Genomic DNA, 14,784 nt, shown 5'->3' on the forward strand with positions numbered 1-14,784 from the left:
GCTCGATTCCCCGCCCCCCCCCCCCCCCCCCCCCCCATTAACACATCGTCTATATACTGATAGATTTTTACCTCCTTATCCAGAGGGATTTTTTCTAATTCCCTTGCTAGGGCATGATGTGCTAGGATAGGGGAGTGTTTAAGTTCTTGGGACAACCTAGTGAATGTATATTGTTGTCCTTTCCAAGTGAAAGCAAAGGGGGTTTGATGTTCAGGTTGAAAGGGAACCATGAAAAACATGTCTCTAACATCAACAGTTGCTAAAATTGGGTGGCATGTTCCTGAATGGTGCTAATGAGCTCGGCTATGTAAGGCACAGCAGTGGTTAATGGTCCCGTATTAGCATTTAAATGGCAATAACTGATAGCTGCCACTTTCCATTTGATTTTCGCACTGGCCAGACCTGGGAATTGTAAGGTGAGTGGGTGGGAACTATAACTCCTTGTTTCTGCAGTTCTGCTGGTATGGGTGCTATGCCTTCCCTAGCTCCTAATGGCAAAGAATACAGTTTTACATTAGTTAATTTGGAGGAGGGAAGAGGAGGGGCTGGGACTAGAAGCTGCAGATTTAATTTAGCTACTCCAAATGTCCAAGTGAGCTGGGTGGCAGCAAGGAGCAGCGTGGGGCGGGTGACTTCTCACAAGAGCAATGGTGATTTTGTGCCTCTTGGTATGTTAGGTACCAGAAGCGATGACGGCCGTGGCGTCAGAGTCTGGAATGAGCAGATGAGCAGAGCACCGCAGCACTCGTGAGGCGACAGCCTTTGTAGAAGAGGCTGGCGTTGGCTGCTGTGACGCTTACTGTCAGCAGTGTGTGTGGGTGTGTTTTTTTGTTTTTTATTTGATTTTTTTTTGCAGATGACGATGTGGAACCAGGCGACTGCAGGAGCATCCCTGTTAGCCAATGTCTTTTTCTTTTTTTGTTGAGGATGGGTGGATTCTGACTTCTGTCCTTCTGAAAGCGAAGTTGAGGGGGCTGGGAGGAGGGGACAAGGTTGGGAATTGCAGGGAAGGGCTGTGAAGTTAGTGTAGGGGAGAGGGCTGCTTGGGAGCAGGCCCCTTTGGGCAGGTGAAGGGACCAGGTTTCATTGCAGCACGACGCTCGTGTGTGCTGGGCAGGGCATTTCCAGCCTGTGTCTGTGGTTTTGTGTTGTTTGTGTGGTCTGTCTTCTGCGCCGTAGACCCTCCTTGGGTCTTGACGTCCTAGTTGCTCTTTGCACTCAAGGAGCTCGTTATGCACATCAGGCACCATCCCTAGTGTCTCGAATGCATGTACTCATCGGCATAGTGCCTGTTAGGCGCTTCTTTTCTTGTGTTGTGTGGCAGGGCTGGGCAGTTCCTGTCTCTGTCTTGTCACATACCTTCCTCACGTCTTGATGTCTCTATAGCCCTTTGTGATCAGCAGGCACCTCGGCAGCTCTCCCAAGAGTCTCGAGTGCATCTCCTCATGGGCATAGCTCCAGTCAAGCCCTTTTAATCCTGCAATTATGTTTTGCTGCCACCGCTGTGGTGATTGCACTGCTGCCGTGACACTGCTGCTGTTGTGATGCCGCCACTGTCGCTTTCATGCCACAGAGGCCTCTGTGATGCCGCCGCCACCATGATGTTGCCGCAATAATACAATTTCTCGAATGCCTAGTGCATTTAAAATGTTCTTTCTCTGCGTCATTTATTCCGTTGTTTTTTTTTATTATTTCTTGTGTTTCCTTAGTACTGTCACTTTTAAAATTTTCTTCTTAAATCCTCACTTTAGTTTGTCGTCTGTTTTAAATTTTTTCCTCATTTCTGTACTCCCTGTTGCTTTTAAAATTTTGTCTACTTTTATCCCTTTTGCTGTGTTTATTTGTCCACCTTTATTTTTTAATTATCTCTTGTCTTTCCTTAGTGCCCTTGCTTTTTAAAATGTCTTTCTACATCTCTCTGTTATGTCTGTTTCGTAAGTACTTCCTTCCCTAATGCGCATTGCTTTTTAAATGTTCTTCATATGCCTACCTTTTTCTTTTTGAAGTATTTATTTTTAGTTATTTCTTCTCTTTCTCTCGCGCCCACATTTTAGATTTTATTTTATGTCTCCATTTTAGTTCACCATCCCAGTTTTTAAATTTTCTCCTCTATATTTTCCACAGCAAGTGGCTGTGGTGGTGTCCAGGGGAGGGGGTGATGATGGCCCCTGTTCCCGATGGGCTCCATTTGTGGGCTGGGGCAGCCCAGGTGGGACCCGTGAGGTGAGGATGGGGCTGGGCCAAGATGTTCAAAAGGCTGCAGGTGGGGATGGGCTAGGGTAGCCCAGGGTGGAGCCAGTGAGGTGAGGATGGGGCTGCCTCTGTTATGCCAAGGGGCTCTGACTGGGGAGGTAGCTGCCTGGGCATGCCTGCCTGCAGGAGCTGGCTGGGGAGCAAATTGAAGGGGGTTCTGCAGGCAATGGGGGGTTCCAGCAAGGACCGGCCAGTCTCTGTGGTGAGGCAGGATTGCTCCCAGCCATCCCCGACGGACCACACCAGCAGCACACAGCTCCGGGAGCTCGGTGCCTCCATGGGCTGCGTATGTGAGCTGCCATGTGTCCAGGAAGCTTCGTGGGAAAGAAGTGTCGAGGCACCCGCTGCCTGCTCCTGGGTGGGTGAGAGTGGGACAGCCGGCACTGCAGATGAGGAAGGTGGCAGAGGCAGAGAGAGAAGCCTTGGGGCAGTGAAGGTCTCCTGTCAGTGCCAGGAGCTGTGGTGAGTCATGTGTTTGGGCCCATCCCTGCCACGCTTCTCCAGATCTCTGCCTGTCCCTGCCTCCATCTTCTTTTTGGGCTCTCTGGCTCCCCAGAATGTTTTGCTCTTCTGCCAACGTTGCCCTGTATCTTGTCGCCTTCTACGTTTTCTTTCTATGTCTCTCCCTTTCTGGCTCCCCACCTGCTATTGTTTCACTCTTCCCACACAGCCTTCTTCCGTCTTTTTGGGAAAACTGCACTTCTAAGTCTCCCTTTACCCAGTGACCTGTGTCGGTATTCGGTGACCGCCTCTGCTCTACGCTGTGTCGCTGCTCCGATGTCCTTTCCCTTGGGCTGTCTATCTAGCTCCCTCTCCCGATGTTTAAATTCTTACCCGTGTGACCTGTACCCCGTTGCTTTCTAAATTTTCTCTCTGTGCCTACATTCAACTCATTCCCTGTCTGTGTGTTTTATTTCTTCCTGCCTGTCCTCTACTTTGTCGCTTTTAAAATTTTTTTTTTTCAGTGTCCTCATCTATTGAGTTTGCTGAGCCTATTTACGTCTTAGCTAAGTGATGTAAAGGATGGATTGTGCGCATATAATCCCTTAGACAAACTGTTTACCAAGTCCGGGGCAAAGTTTGGATCCAGCCGCACCTAGACTCCTCTCTGAGAAGGAGTTTAGAATGCAAGGGGGTCCATTCTGAACCTCATGGCTCCACGGAAGGGTATCCATGACAGTTTTGTCTGACCCTGTCTTCTACGCAATAGATAATGCAGTGTACTTTGCCATTGAAGCTTGTTCAACCACTGTCGCATATACTATCAAATTTTGTTAAATTGCTGTTATGTATCAAGAAACATTTTGTTGCTTCTCTGTTATGAATGCAGCACATCATTCCGTCTGTGACATCTGCCTACTTTTTTTTGCCTTTGCTCTCTTTAATGATTTCTTCTCTTGCTTCTTTGCCATCACTCTTTAGATTGTCTTTCTCTCTTTTAGTTCGCCATCACTATTTTTTCTCTCTGATTCAGACAGAACCCTTCCTCAGGATTCCTCTGTGCCCCAGAGCTCTCCTGCCTTATTCACTGCCATCTAGCATGTCTCCATTCAGTTGCTCGTCCCCTGAGGACATGTGTACATTGCTGGAACACCCTCTGGAGTTTTGCATCTTGTCCCAGAGCCACTCTGTCTCTCTCTTGCTCCCTGAACCCTTCCCTTGTTGTCATTGTACTTCCCAAGGCCATCCTCGTGGATTCCTTTGTCTCTGTAGCACACTTTGCACCCTTCTCCCTCCCTAAGAACCTTTCCTGATGCCATCTTTCATCTCCAGAACACTCTTGTTGTCCTCTACGCTAGCTAGCATACCTCTGTTCAGTCCCTGGTCACCTGATGACATCTGTAGTCTCTTCAAATCCCCTCTGGACTACTTCATTGTGTCCTCAAGCTGCCTTTTGTCTGTCCCTCTCGGAACCCCTCTGTTGCTGTCATGTCATGTAGTGCTTTAGGTGGGGCCATCTTTGAGCCACAGAATGCTCATTTGTTGCTCTACGCTCTCTAGGATTCCTGTATTCAGTCCTCAGCCACCTCAGACCATATGTACTCTGCTCAGATGGTCACCCGAGTTCCTCTGTGTGATCCCCAAGCCTTCCTTTGTCCAACAGCACCCCACCCCTCAACGCCCCTCTTATCACAGTCCTGATGCTTCCCCGAGACATTCCTCAATCTCCACAGCACCTTGTAACACTTAATCTCCCTTTCCATCTCTCTTGTTCCGTCCTTTTTGTTCTTTGCTACAAGTGTTCCTTTATCTTTTTCCCTGCCATCGTGGGTGTCTCAGTTCGGTTCCTCTCTGTTATCTCTAGTTTGCCTAGATGCCCTCCTGAGACTCCTGGGACTCCTGAGGCCCTCACTGTGTCTCCATGACTTCTTTTCTTACCTTGCCCCCTCCTAATTCTTCTGCTCTCTAGAACAATGTCTTTTGAGTCCTTTCTTGTACTCCGCAGCACTCTTGTAGCACTTTAGCTCCCTTTTGGTTTTATCTGTTTGTGCTCTTCAGAGCGCTCTTATCTTACTCTTTGCTATTTAGCATGCCTTTGTGCAGCCCCCCTGCCCCCTGATGACATCTGTACTTTGTTGAAATCCCCTTTGGAGTTCCTCCTTGTTATCTCTAAGGCCTCTTTGGTCTCAGGTCTCCTCTGCTCCCTTTGCTGAGCTCTTGCAACACATCACCTGTGCCTGAGAGCCCCGTTTTTGCTTGTGAGGGCACTTTGCACCCCTCTTTTCCTCTCAGAACCCTTCCCGAGTCTGCATCCATTGCCCCAGTTCATCTTTCTGTCCTCTCATCCATTTGGTGCTCCTTGATTCAGTCCCCAGACAACATCTGTCCTTTGTTCAATTCTCTTTTGAGCTCACCACATCCCTGAGATCTCATTGGTCTCTCGGGACCGCTGTAATCCATGTGACGATGCCTCCCGTTCTACTGGAATCTTTTCCAAAGCCATCTTAGTGCCCCAGAGCAGTATTTTTGTTTTTTGTCTTGTCGTATGTTTCTGTTTGGTATCCGGTATGGCAAAGATGTCCATCGTCAGCTCAGATCTCCTCTTCAGTTTTGCAGAGAAGGCGATAGCCTTCATCTCTTTTTATTGACATATCTCCCATGGTGGTTCTTTGTTGTGTTCTGCAATTTAATTTGTTCTATCTACTTAGGTGTTAATTAGGCCACTTCATATAATTTTCTGATCTGTTTCTTATATTTCCATGGGTTTTTTCTGTTTTCTGTCCTTTGGGACTCATCTAGTTCTCTTAAGGCAGTCAGTCAGAGAGACTTTCAAGGTGGCTCTGAATCATCGGCTATTTAGAGTAAATAATTTACTTAGCAACCAGAGTTACTATATTCTTACAGGATCTAATTCTGCTTTGTCATTCAGTCCTATCCGGAAAATACTTCTGGTGGAATTTAGGTAGCATGCGTGGTCTTGCTAGAAATTAAAAGTAAGCCCGTAGCATTTTGGGTGTTTTATAGGAAAAGTAAGCACATATATTTTGATAATAATATTGTTACTGCATTTAATGAACTACTTTCTTGCGTAGCTTAGTAGGACATCTATCTTTTTCTGTCTACACCCCAGACAAATGAGGTTTAACTACTTATTAGGTCACGTTGGTGATGCAACAGAGATAGTTATAGTAAAAGAGCAGGCATTGTTGTTTTCAGTAAGGGTCAATTTCTCCGGTCAAGGCTTTGTACGCTTTAAATTTAAGGCAGATGAGAAAACTTACTGCTGCTCCTCTGGCTGCCTTAATGTCTTTTGGTGGTTCATCCCTCCCCTTTCCCAGGGGACTGTGGGAAGGGTGGTGGGCGAGGCTCGGAGTATATGACCCCCAGCCTCTGATCAGGGAGCTCATTCCACTCCTGGCTTTCTTTGGTCTTAGTGCTCTGCTGTTCCTTCAGTTGATTACAACTTTTGAGCTGTCTAAGCTACCCAGGGAGATCTATTTTGATATTTAGAGAAGCAGGGGTGTCTGTTTGAGGTAAGATGTTCGGGACGAGTCAAGGCTCAGCAGCAGATCTAGTAGAGAATATATTTATCTGCACCTTTTTTTTCAGGTCAGTAATTTTTTATGGAGAATTCAGGGGTGGCAAGATTGTTTAACAGAATAGATTGTTCTTTTTATTCTAGGTGCATTACACTGTCCTGGAACTCCTGACTTGATTGAAGATGGAACGTTGGTTTTTTTCACTAGTTTTGCTCTATACTGTGTAACTTGCTGGCATCGCATCTCTTAGTTGGACTGATGATGAGATTATCTTGCAGGGGTTAAGGTGAGCATCTTGTATGCATCTGTACAGAGATTGAGCATTTCTCAAGAAAGTGGCAAGGACAGAAGGCATAGTATCTTTTAGAGTATGGGACAGCTCATTGGCTTTCCCGATTGCTCAGAGGACTCTGTTGTCCCTTGAAACTTTGTAGCTCAAGGCAGGCCCCTCATAGATTATAAACATCAGGGTTTCACTTACTCTGTGGGCCTGTAGCAAAGCCCCAAGGCTGCAGGAAGGTGTAAGGTGGGCGATGCCTGCAGAACGCAGGGTGTGGCTCAGAGGAACAGCTCCTGAGGAGTGGCCGATGCAGGGGGTTCAGGGGTGCAAATACCGGGAAGGAGCTGTCAGGAGGCTGTGGGATTCCTTCCTTGACAGTTCAGGAGCAGAGAAGGGGATTCTAAACTTTTGAGACGAGGGGATGGTTGAGGAAGGGAGGAGGGTTCATCAGCCTCTCTCAGTTTAGTTTTGCAGTCACAATTGGATGTCAATGAGGTCTGTCTGGTTTAAGTCTCCCTGCAGCTGACAGGTAGTTATGACAGTCACAAGAGATGAAGTGTGAATTCTCTGGGCCTCAGCATCTCAAGATAGAGGACTTAATGTCAGGCCTTTGAATCTCAAAGGCGTTAAGGCTTGTGTGTGAAGAGCTTAGTGTTCTTTTGTGTTTGTTTTTTTAATGGCAGGCTGTAGTTGGACTCTAGGTGGCGTTCTTGAATGGAAACAAGACCTGTGGAATTATTAAGTTATTGGTCAGCATTGGGGTAACTTCTACAATATGTCTTTTGCAGATGCAGAGAAACGAGCCGTGCGCCAAAGGGTGATGGAGGAGAGGTGAGCAGAGCGTCGCAAGAAGGTGGGTTTACATGTGGTGTCAGAGGACAGATGTGCTTTTAGGTTTTGATTTTTCTTTTTAATTTTGAAGGTGCCAAGCAATGAGAGAATCGGGGATATGGGCACCGGAGGCGACTCGGGCAAGGTGAGCCACGACTAGTGGCCTGAAGTAGCAGCTGTGGGCTGGGTTGGTGTCTAAGAGCAACGAATCCTGCGGCAACTCAGTGAGGTGCTTCTCTTTTGGTTTTGCAGGGGCTGCGCGGGCCGCTTTTGGCATTGGACAACTGTTTGACGTGAGCTGGGGTGGTAGAGAGGAGGAGCGTGGGGTGGGTGACTTGTCATGGGCGCAAGGGTAATTTTGTGTCTCTTGGTATCTTAGGTAGCAGAAGCGATGATGGCTACAGCATCCAATTCTGGAAGGAGCAGGTGAGTGGAGCACCCTGGTGCCTCTGAGGGGTTTGTTATGGGAGAGGTTGGCATTGGTCAATGTGATATGGTCATCACTGTTTGTGGGGTGTGGTTGCTTTCTTATTTTTTTTCAGATGACAAAGTGGAACCTGTTGACTGCAGTAGCCAATGTGTTTTTTATCAGGGATGGATTCTGACCCCTGCCCATCCGAAAGTTAAGTTGAGGGTACGGAGGGAGGGGAACAAGGTTGGGAGGTGTTGTAAAGTTAGTGTAGGGACAGGGCTGTGCAGGAACAGGCCCCTTTGGGCAGGTAAAGGAAGCAGGTTACTCTTGCACAACACTGTGTATGCAAGGGAGGGCAGTTCCAGCCTACGTCTGTGGTGGTGTCATTTGCGTAGTCTGTCTTCTCTGCCTTAGACCTTCCTCAGGTCTCAATGTCCTCTTTGCACTCAAGGAGGGCATTGTGCGTCTCGGGTGCCATCCCTAGCATCTCGAATAGCTTTACTCATCGTTACAGTGCCAGCTGGGAACTTCTTTGCTTGTGTTACAAGTGTAAAGCATGGATAAGTCTTGCGTCTCGGAAGTTTATGCTCTATCTGCTTTTGCAACGTTGTTCCAGGCTGGGACAGCACCTCTGATCTTGAGCGGTCTCTTTAGTCATCTTTTCTGAGAGATCTTCCTGGCATCCCAAACTTCTTAGGCCTTTAGGAAAGGCATTGTGCGCACACTTCATGCGAGTTGCGGATAGGTCTTTTTGCACAGTTCATAGCACTTGACTTTTCTCAGGCTGCCACGGATTCTTACTTGTGGCCCCCTAGGTCTTCTTGCCCAATGGCAGCTCTGGGCCAGGAGTCGTGCTTTTTAGAGTTTTTTATGTCTCTGTGTCACACTGTTGGTCTTGTCTGTGTGCAGTGTCTGTGCATGTTTGTCTGGGTTAGAGCTGCTCTACCTGAGGGCATAGCAGTGACAGCAAGCAAAAGAATAACAACGAGATCCTATGGCTAACGTGTAGATAACCCTAGACTTTATAGGCAAAGGTTGTAGAGTTCATTTCCGAGCAAGTAGCCCTGTATGCAGTGGGCAAGGAGAGTTGTTTCTGTAGTGCTAGGCAGAGAACAATCCGGTCATCCCCTGTGTATTAACAGCAGGCTGCAGTTGGAATCTAGATGGTATACGTGAGTGGAAACAAGACTTCTGGGACTGGTCGACTATTGCTCTGAATCTGGGTGACTTGTTTAATGTTGCTTTCACAGATGCAGAGGGATGAGCGGTGTGCCAAAGGGCGACAGAGGACACGCAAGTAGAGTGCCATAAGAAGGTCAGTGTGTGGTGTTGGAGGGAAGATATGACTGGTGGCTGTATGACTAGCTTATAAGTTTTGGGTTCTCCGTTTTGAAGATGCAAAGCAGGGTCTTGGTAACAGAGGTGACTCAGGCAAGGTGGGCCATGACTCGTGGGCTGAAGTAGCAGTTATTATTGTAGTGTGCATTGTTGGTGAAGTTCTAAGCATCGCTTGTTGTTTGTGTTTTTCAGGTGGGATGTGAGCTTCGAGGTGCCAACCTGCAAAATGGCAGGGGCAACACGGGTCAGCAGCCAAGGTAAAGGAGCAGAAAGTGGGAATCGGTGCGGACACGCTTTGGTGTTGGGCATTATCTCAGCATGTCCTCTTTGCTTTGATTTTATTGCAGGTGCCGCACATAGCCGCGGAGAGGTGGAGCAGCATGCTGACAAGAGGTCTGAGATGGTGAGGCTGCTGCTGACCAGGTCAGTGTGTAAGAGCAAAATATTGTGTGGCTCCTCAGTGAGGTGTGTCTCTTTTGATTTTGCCGGGACTGTGTGTGTGTGGGCGGCATTAGGCATTGGACCACTGTTTGAGGTGACCTGGGGTGGCAGCGAGGAGGAGCGTGGGGTGGGTGACTTGTCACGGGCGCAAGCGGTAATTTTGTGTCTCTTGGTATCTTAGGTAGCAGAAGCAACGCTGGCCGCGGCGTCTGCCTCTGGAATGAGCAGGTGAGTGGAGCAGCCCGGTGCTTCTGAGGAGGAGGTGGTTGCGGAAGGGGTTGGTGTTGGCCAGTGTGATGCTTACTGTCAGCCCTGTGTGTTGTCTGTGTTGTCGTCTTGTCGTTTTGCTTTTCAGATGGCAAAACGGAAGCAGGCGACTGCAGGCGCATCCCAGTTAGCCAAGGTGCTTTTTGTCGAGGATGGAGTCAGACCCCTGGCCCCCTGAAAGCTAAGTTGAGGGACTGGGGGGAGGGGACCCCGGTTGTGAATTGCAGGGAGTGCTTGTAAAATTAGCGTAGGGGAGAGGGCTGTGCAGGAGCGGGCCCCTTTGGGCGTGTAAAGGGAAGGAAGGGGTTTCTCTTCAGCCCAATTGGGCAGGAGCGTTCCAGGCTGCGTCTGTGGTGCTGTGTCATTTTTGTCGTCTGTCTTCTGTGTCTTAGACCTTACCTGTATCTCAGCATCCTCATTGCTCTTTGTGCACATCAGGCACCACCCCTGGGGTCTCGAATGCCCCTACTCATCGGCATAGTGCCAAGCGGGGGCTTCTCTTCTTGCCTTACAAGCGTAAAGCGTGGATCGGTCTCGTGGCGTGGAAGTTTCCGGTCGGTTCTCTTCTGCGGCGTCGTTCCAGGCTGTGTCAGCAGCTCTTCTCTCTGGCGGTCCATTTTCGTGGAGTGTGGGAGCTCTTCCCTGCATCCTTATGTTCTTAGGTCTTGAAGCCGGGCTTCTTGCGCATGCGCCGTCTCTTTTGACTGTATCTTCATGCCAGGGACCATGCTGTCTGACTCTGTTTTTCTGGGGCTGCCATGGAGGCGCCATGCTTTGGGCCGTCGCGGCCCTGTAGGTCGTCTTGTCCGACGGTATCACCCGTCAGGGAGTCCTCCTTCCTGTGGAGGAGAGTTTTCGCTCTTCTTTGAAGCCCATTGTTTGTGGTCTTGTGTGTAGTGTCTGTCTGTGCCTGTGTGTGTGTTTTGGCTTGGAGCTGCTCTGCCCAGGGCAGCCAGGGAACCTGTAAATGGCAGGGCCAGGGTGGGTGAGCAGCCAAGGTAAAGGAGCAGGAGATTGGAACTGATGCAGGCAGGCTTTGGTTTTGGGCAGTATCTCAGCATGTGCTGTTTGCTTTGATTTTATTGCAGGTGCCGCACGTAGCCTCAGCGGGGCGAAGCGGCCTGCTGACAAGAGGTCTGAGAAGGTGAGGCGGTTGTGTGCCGGGTCAGTGTGTGAGAGCAAATTATAGTGCAGCAACTCAGTGAGGGGTGTCTCTCTTGGTTTTGCAGGGGCTGTGCGGGCCACCTGTGGCATCGGACAACTGTTTTGAGGTGACCTGGGGTGGCAGCGAGGAGGAGCGTGGGGTGGGTGACTTGTCACGGGCGCAAGCGGTAATTTTGTGTCTCTTGGTATCTTAGGTAGCAGAAGCAATGTTGGCCGCAGCGTCTGCCTCTGGAATGAGCAGGTGAGCGGAGCAGCCCGGTGCTTCTGAGGAGCGGGTTGTTGTGGAAGAGGTTGGTGTTGGCCAATGTGATGCTTACTGTCAGCACTGTTTCTGGGTTTTTTCTTTTTCCAGTGAAGAAGCGCAACCTGTTGACTGCAGGAGCATCCCAGATACCCAATGCATTTTCGGTCGAGGATGGAGTCAGACCCCTGGCCCTGTGAAAGGTAAGTTGAGTTGCAGGGGCTGGAGAGGGTCTGGAGGGAGGGGAACAAGGTTGGGCGGTGTTGTAAAGTTAGTGTAGGGACAGGGCTGTGCAGGAACAGGCCCCTTTGGGCAGGTAAAGGAAGCAGGTTACTCTTGCACAACACTGTGTATGCAAGGGAGGGCAGTTCCAGCCTACGTCTGTGGTGGTGTCGTTTGCGTAGTCTGTCTTCTCTGCCTTAGACCTTCCTCAGGTCTCAATGTCCTCTTTGCACTCAAGGAGGGCATTGTGCGTCTCGGGTGCCATCCCTAGCATCTCGAATAGCTTTACTCATCGTTACAGTGCCAGCTGGGAACTTCTTTGCTTGTGTTACAAGTGTAAAGCATGGATAAGTCTTGCGTCTCGGAAGTTTATGCTCTATCTGCTTTTGCAACGTTGTTCCAGGCTGGGACAGCACCTCTGATCTTGAGCGGTCTCTTTAGTCATCTTTTCTGAGAGATCTTCCTGGCATCCCAAACTTCTTAGGCCTTTAGGAAAGGCATTGTGCGCACACTTCATGCGAGTTGCGGATAGGTCTTTTTGCACAGTTCATAGCATTTGACTTTTCTCAGGCTGCCACGGATTCTTACTTGTGGCCCCCTAGGTCTTCTTGCCCAATGGCAGCTCTGGGCCAGGAGTCGTGCTTTTTAGAGTTTTTTATGTCTCTGCGTCACACTGTTGGTCTTGTCTGTGTGCAGTGTCTGTGCATGTTTGTCTGGGTTAGAGCTGCTCTACCTGAGGGCATAGCAGTGACAGCAAGCAAAAGAATAACAACGAGATCCTATGGCTAACGTGTAGATAACCCTAGACTTTATAGGCAAAGGTTGTAGAGTTCGTTTCCGAGCAAGTAGCCCTGTATGCAGTGGGCAAGGAGAGTTGTTTCTGTAGTGCTAGGCAGAGACACAGGGGATGACCAGATTGTTATTAACAGCAGGCTGTAGTTGGAATTTAGATGGTATACGTGAGTGGAAACAAGACTTCTGGGACTGGTCGACTATTGCTCTGAATCTGGGTGACTTGTTTAATGTTGCTTTCACAGATGCAGAGGGATGAGCGGTGTGCCAAAGGGCGACAGAGGACACGCAAGTAGAGTGCCATAAGAAGGTCAGTGTGTGGTGTTGGAGGGAAGATATGACTGGTGGCTGTATGACTAGCTTATAAGTTTTGGGTTCTCCGTTTTGAAGATGCAAAGCAGGGTCTTGGTAACAGAGGTGACTCAGGCAAGGTGGGCCATGACTCGTGGGCTGAAGTAGCAGTTATTATTGTAGTGTGCATTGTTGGTGAAGTTCTAAGCATCGCTTGTTGTTTGTGTTTTTCAGGTGGGATGTGAGCTTCGAGGTGCCAACCTGCAAAATGGCAGGGGCAACACGGGTCAGCAGCCAAGGTAAAGGAGCAGAAAGTGGGAATCGGTGCGGACACGCTTTGGTGTTGGGCATTATCTCAGCATGTCCTCTTTGCTTTGATTTTATTGCAGGTGCCGCACATAGCCGCGGAGAGGTGGAGCAGCATGCTGACAAGAGGTCTGAGATGGTGAGGCTGCTGCTGACCAGGTCAGTGTGTAAGAGCAAAATATTGTGTGGCTCCTCAGTGAGGTGTGTCTCTTTTGATTTTGCCGGGACTGTGTGTGTGTGGGCGGCATTAGGCATTGGACCACTGTTTGAGGTGACCTGGGGTGGCAGCGAGGAGGAGCGTGGGGTGGGTGACTTGTCACGGGCGCAAGCGGTAATTTTGTGTCTCTTGGTATCTTAGGTAGCAGAAGCAACGCTGGCCGCGGCGTCTGCCTCTGGAATGAGCAGGTGAGTGGAGCAGCCCGGTGCTTCTGAGGAGGAGGTGGTTGCGGAAGGGGTTGGTGTTGGCCAGTGTGATGCTTGCTGTCAGCCCTGTGTGTTGTCTGTGTTGTCGTCTTGTCGTTTTGCTTTTCAGATGGCAAAACGGAAGCAGGCGACTGCAGGCGCATCCCAGTTAGCCAAGGTGCTTTTTGTCGAGGATGGAGTCAGACCCCTGGCCCCCTGAAAGCTAAGTTGAGGGACTGGGGGGAGGGGACCCCGGTTGTGAATTGCAGGGAGTGCTTGTAAAATTAGCGTAGGGGAGAGGGCTGTGCAGGAGCGGGCCCCTTTGGGCGTGTAAAGGGAAGGAAGGGGTTTCTCTTCAGCCCAATTGGGCAGGAGCGTTCCAGGCTGCGTCTGTGGTGCTGTGTCATTTTTGTCGTCTGTCTTCTGTGTCTTAGACCTTACCTGTATCTCAGCATCCTCATTGCTCTTTGTGCACATCAGGCACCACCCCTGGGGTCTCGAATGCCCCTACTCATCGGCATAGTGCCAAGCGGGGGCTTCTCTTCTTGCCTTACAAGCGTAAAGCGTGGATCGGTCTCGTGGCGTGGAAGTTTCCGGTCGGTTCTCTTCTGCGGCGTCGTTCCAGGCTGTGTCAGCAGCTCTTCTCTCTGGCGGTCCATTTTCGTGGAGTGTGGGAGCTCTTCCCTGCATCCTTATGTTCTTAGGTCTTGAAGCCGGGCTTCTTGCGCATGCGCCGTCTCTTTTGACTGTATCTTCATGCCAGGGACCATGCTGTCTGACTCTGTTTTTCTGGGGCTGCCATGGAGGCGCCATGCTTTGGGCCGTCGCGGCCCTGTAGGTCTTCTTGTCCGACGGTATCACCCGTCAGGGAGTCCTCCTTCCTGTGGAGGAGAGTTTTCGCTCTTCTTTGAAGCCCATTGTTTGTGGTCTTGTGTGTAGTGTCTGTCTGTGCCTGTGTGTGTGTTTTGGCTTGGAGCTGCTCTGCCCAGGGCAGCCAGGGAACCTGTAAATGGCAGGGCCAGGGTGGGTGAGCAGCCAAGGTAAAGGAGCAGGAGATTGGAACTGATGCAGGCAGGCTTTGGTTTTGGGCAGTATCTCAGCATGTGCTGTTTGCTTTGATTTTATTGCAGGTGCCGCACGTAGCCTCAGCGGGGCGAAGCGGCCTGCTGACAAGAGGTCTGAGAAGGTGAGGCGGTTGTGTGCCGGGTCAGTGTGTGAGAGCAAATTATAGTGCAGCAACTCAGTGAGGGGTGTCTCTCTTGGTTTTGCAGGGGCTGTGCGGGCCACCTGTGGCATCGGACAACTGTTTTGAGGTGACCTGGGGTGGCAGCGAGGAGGAGCGTGGGGTGGGTGACTTGTCACGGGCGCAAGCGGTAATTTTGTGTCTCTTGGTATCTTAGGTAGCAGAAGCAATGTTGGCCGCAGCGTCTGCCTCTGGAATGAGCAGGTGAGCGGAGCAGCCCGGTGCTTCTGAGGAGCGGGTTGTTGTGGAAGAGGTTGGTGTTGGCCAATGTGATGCTTACTGTCAGCACTGTTTCTGGGTTTTTTCTTTTTCCAGTGAAGA

At 50.0% G+C, this 14,784-nt stretch overlaps 1 long non-coding RNA gene across 1 annotated transcript; it reads left to right on the forward strand.

Annotated features, from left to right (window-relative positions):
- The first annotated feature begins 275 nt into the window (after positions 1-275).
- LOC142360547 (uncharacterized) lies at positions 276-7,972 on the forward strand. The gene is made up of 6 exons (XR_012763152.1): positions 276-818; positions 6,377-6,519; positions 7,302-7,344; positions 7,436-7,573; positions 7,724-7,770; positions 7,887-7,972. It is a non-coding gene; the product is annotated as an uncharacterized LOC142360547 (long non-coding RNA).
- The last annotated feature ends 6,812 nt before the right edge of the window (positions 7,973-14,784 follow it).

This window comes from Opisthocomus hoazin, chromosome 1 (assembly GCF_030867145.1).
Source record: "Opisthocomus hoazin isolate bOpiHoa1 chromosome 1, bOpiHoa1.hap1, whole genome shotgun sequence".
NCBI classification, from domain to species: domain Eukaryota; kingdom Metazoa; phylum Chordata; class Aves; order Opisthocomiformes; family Opisthocomidae; genus Opisthocomus; species Opisthocomus hoazin.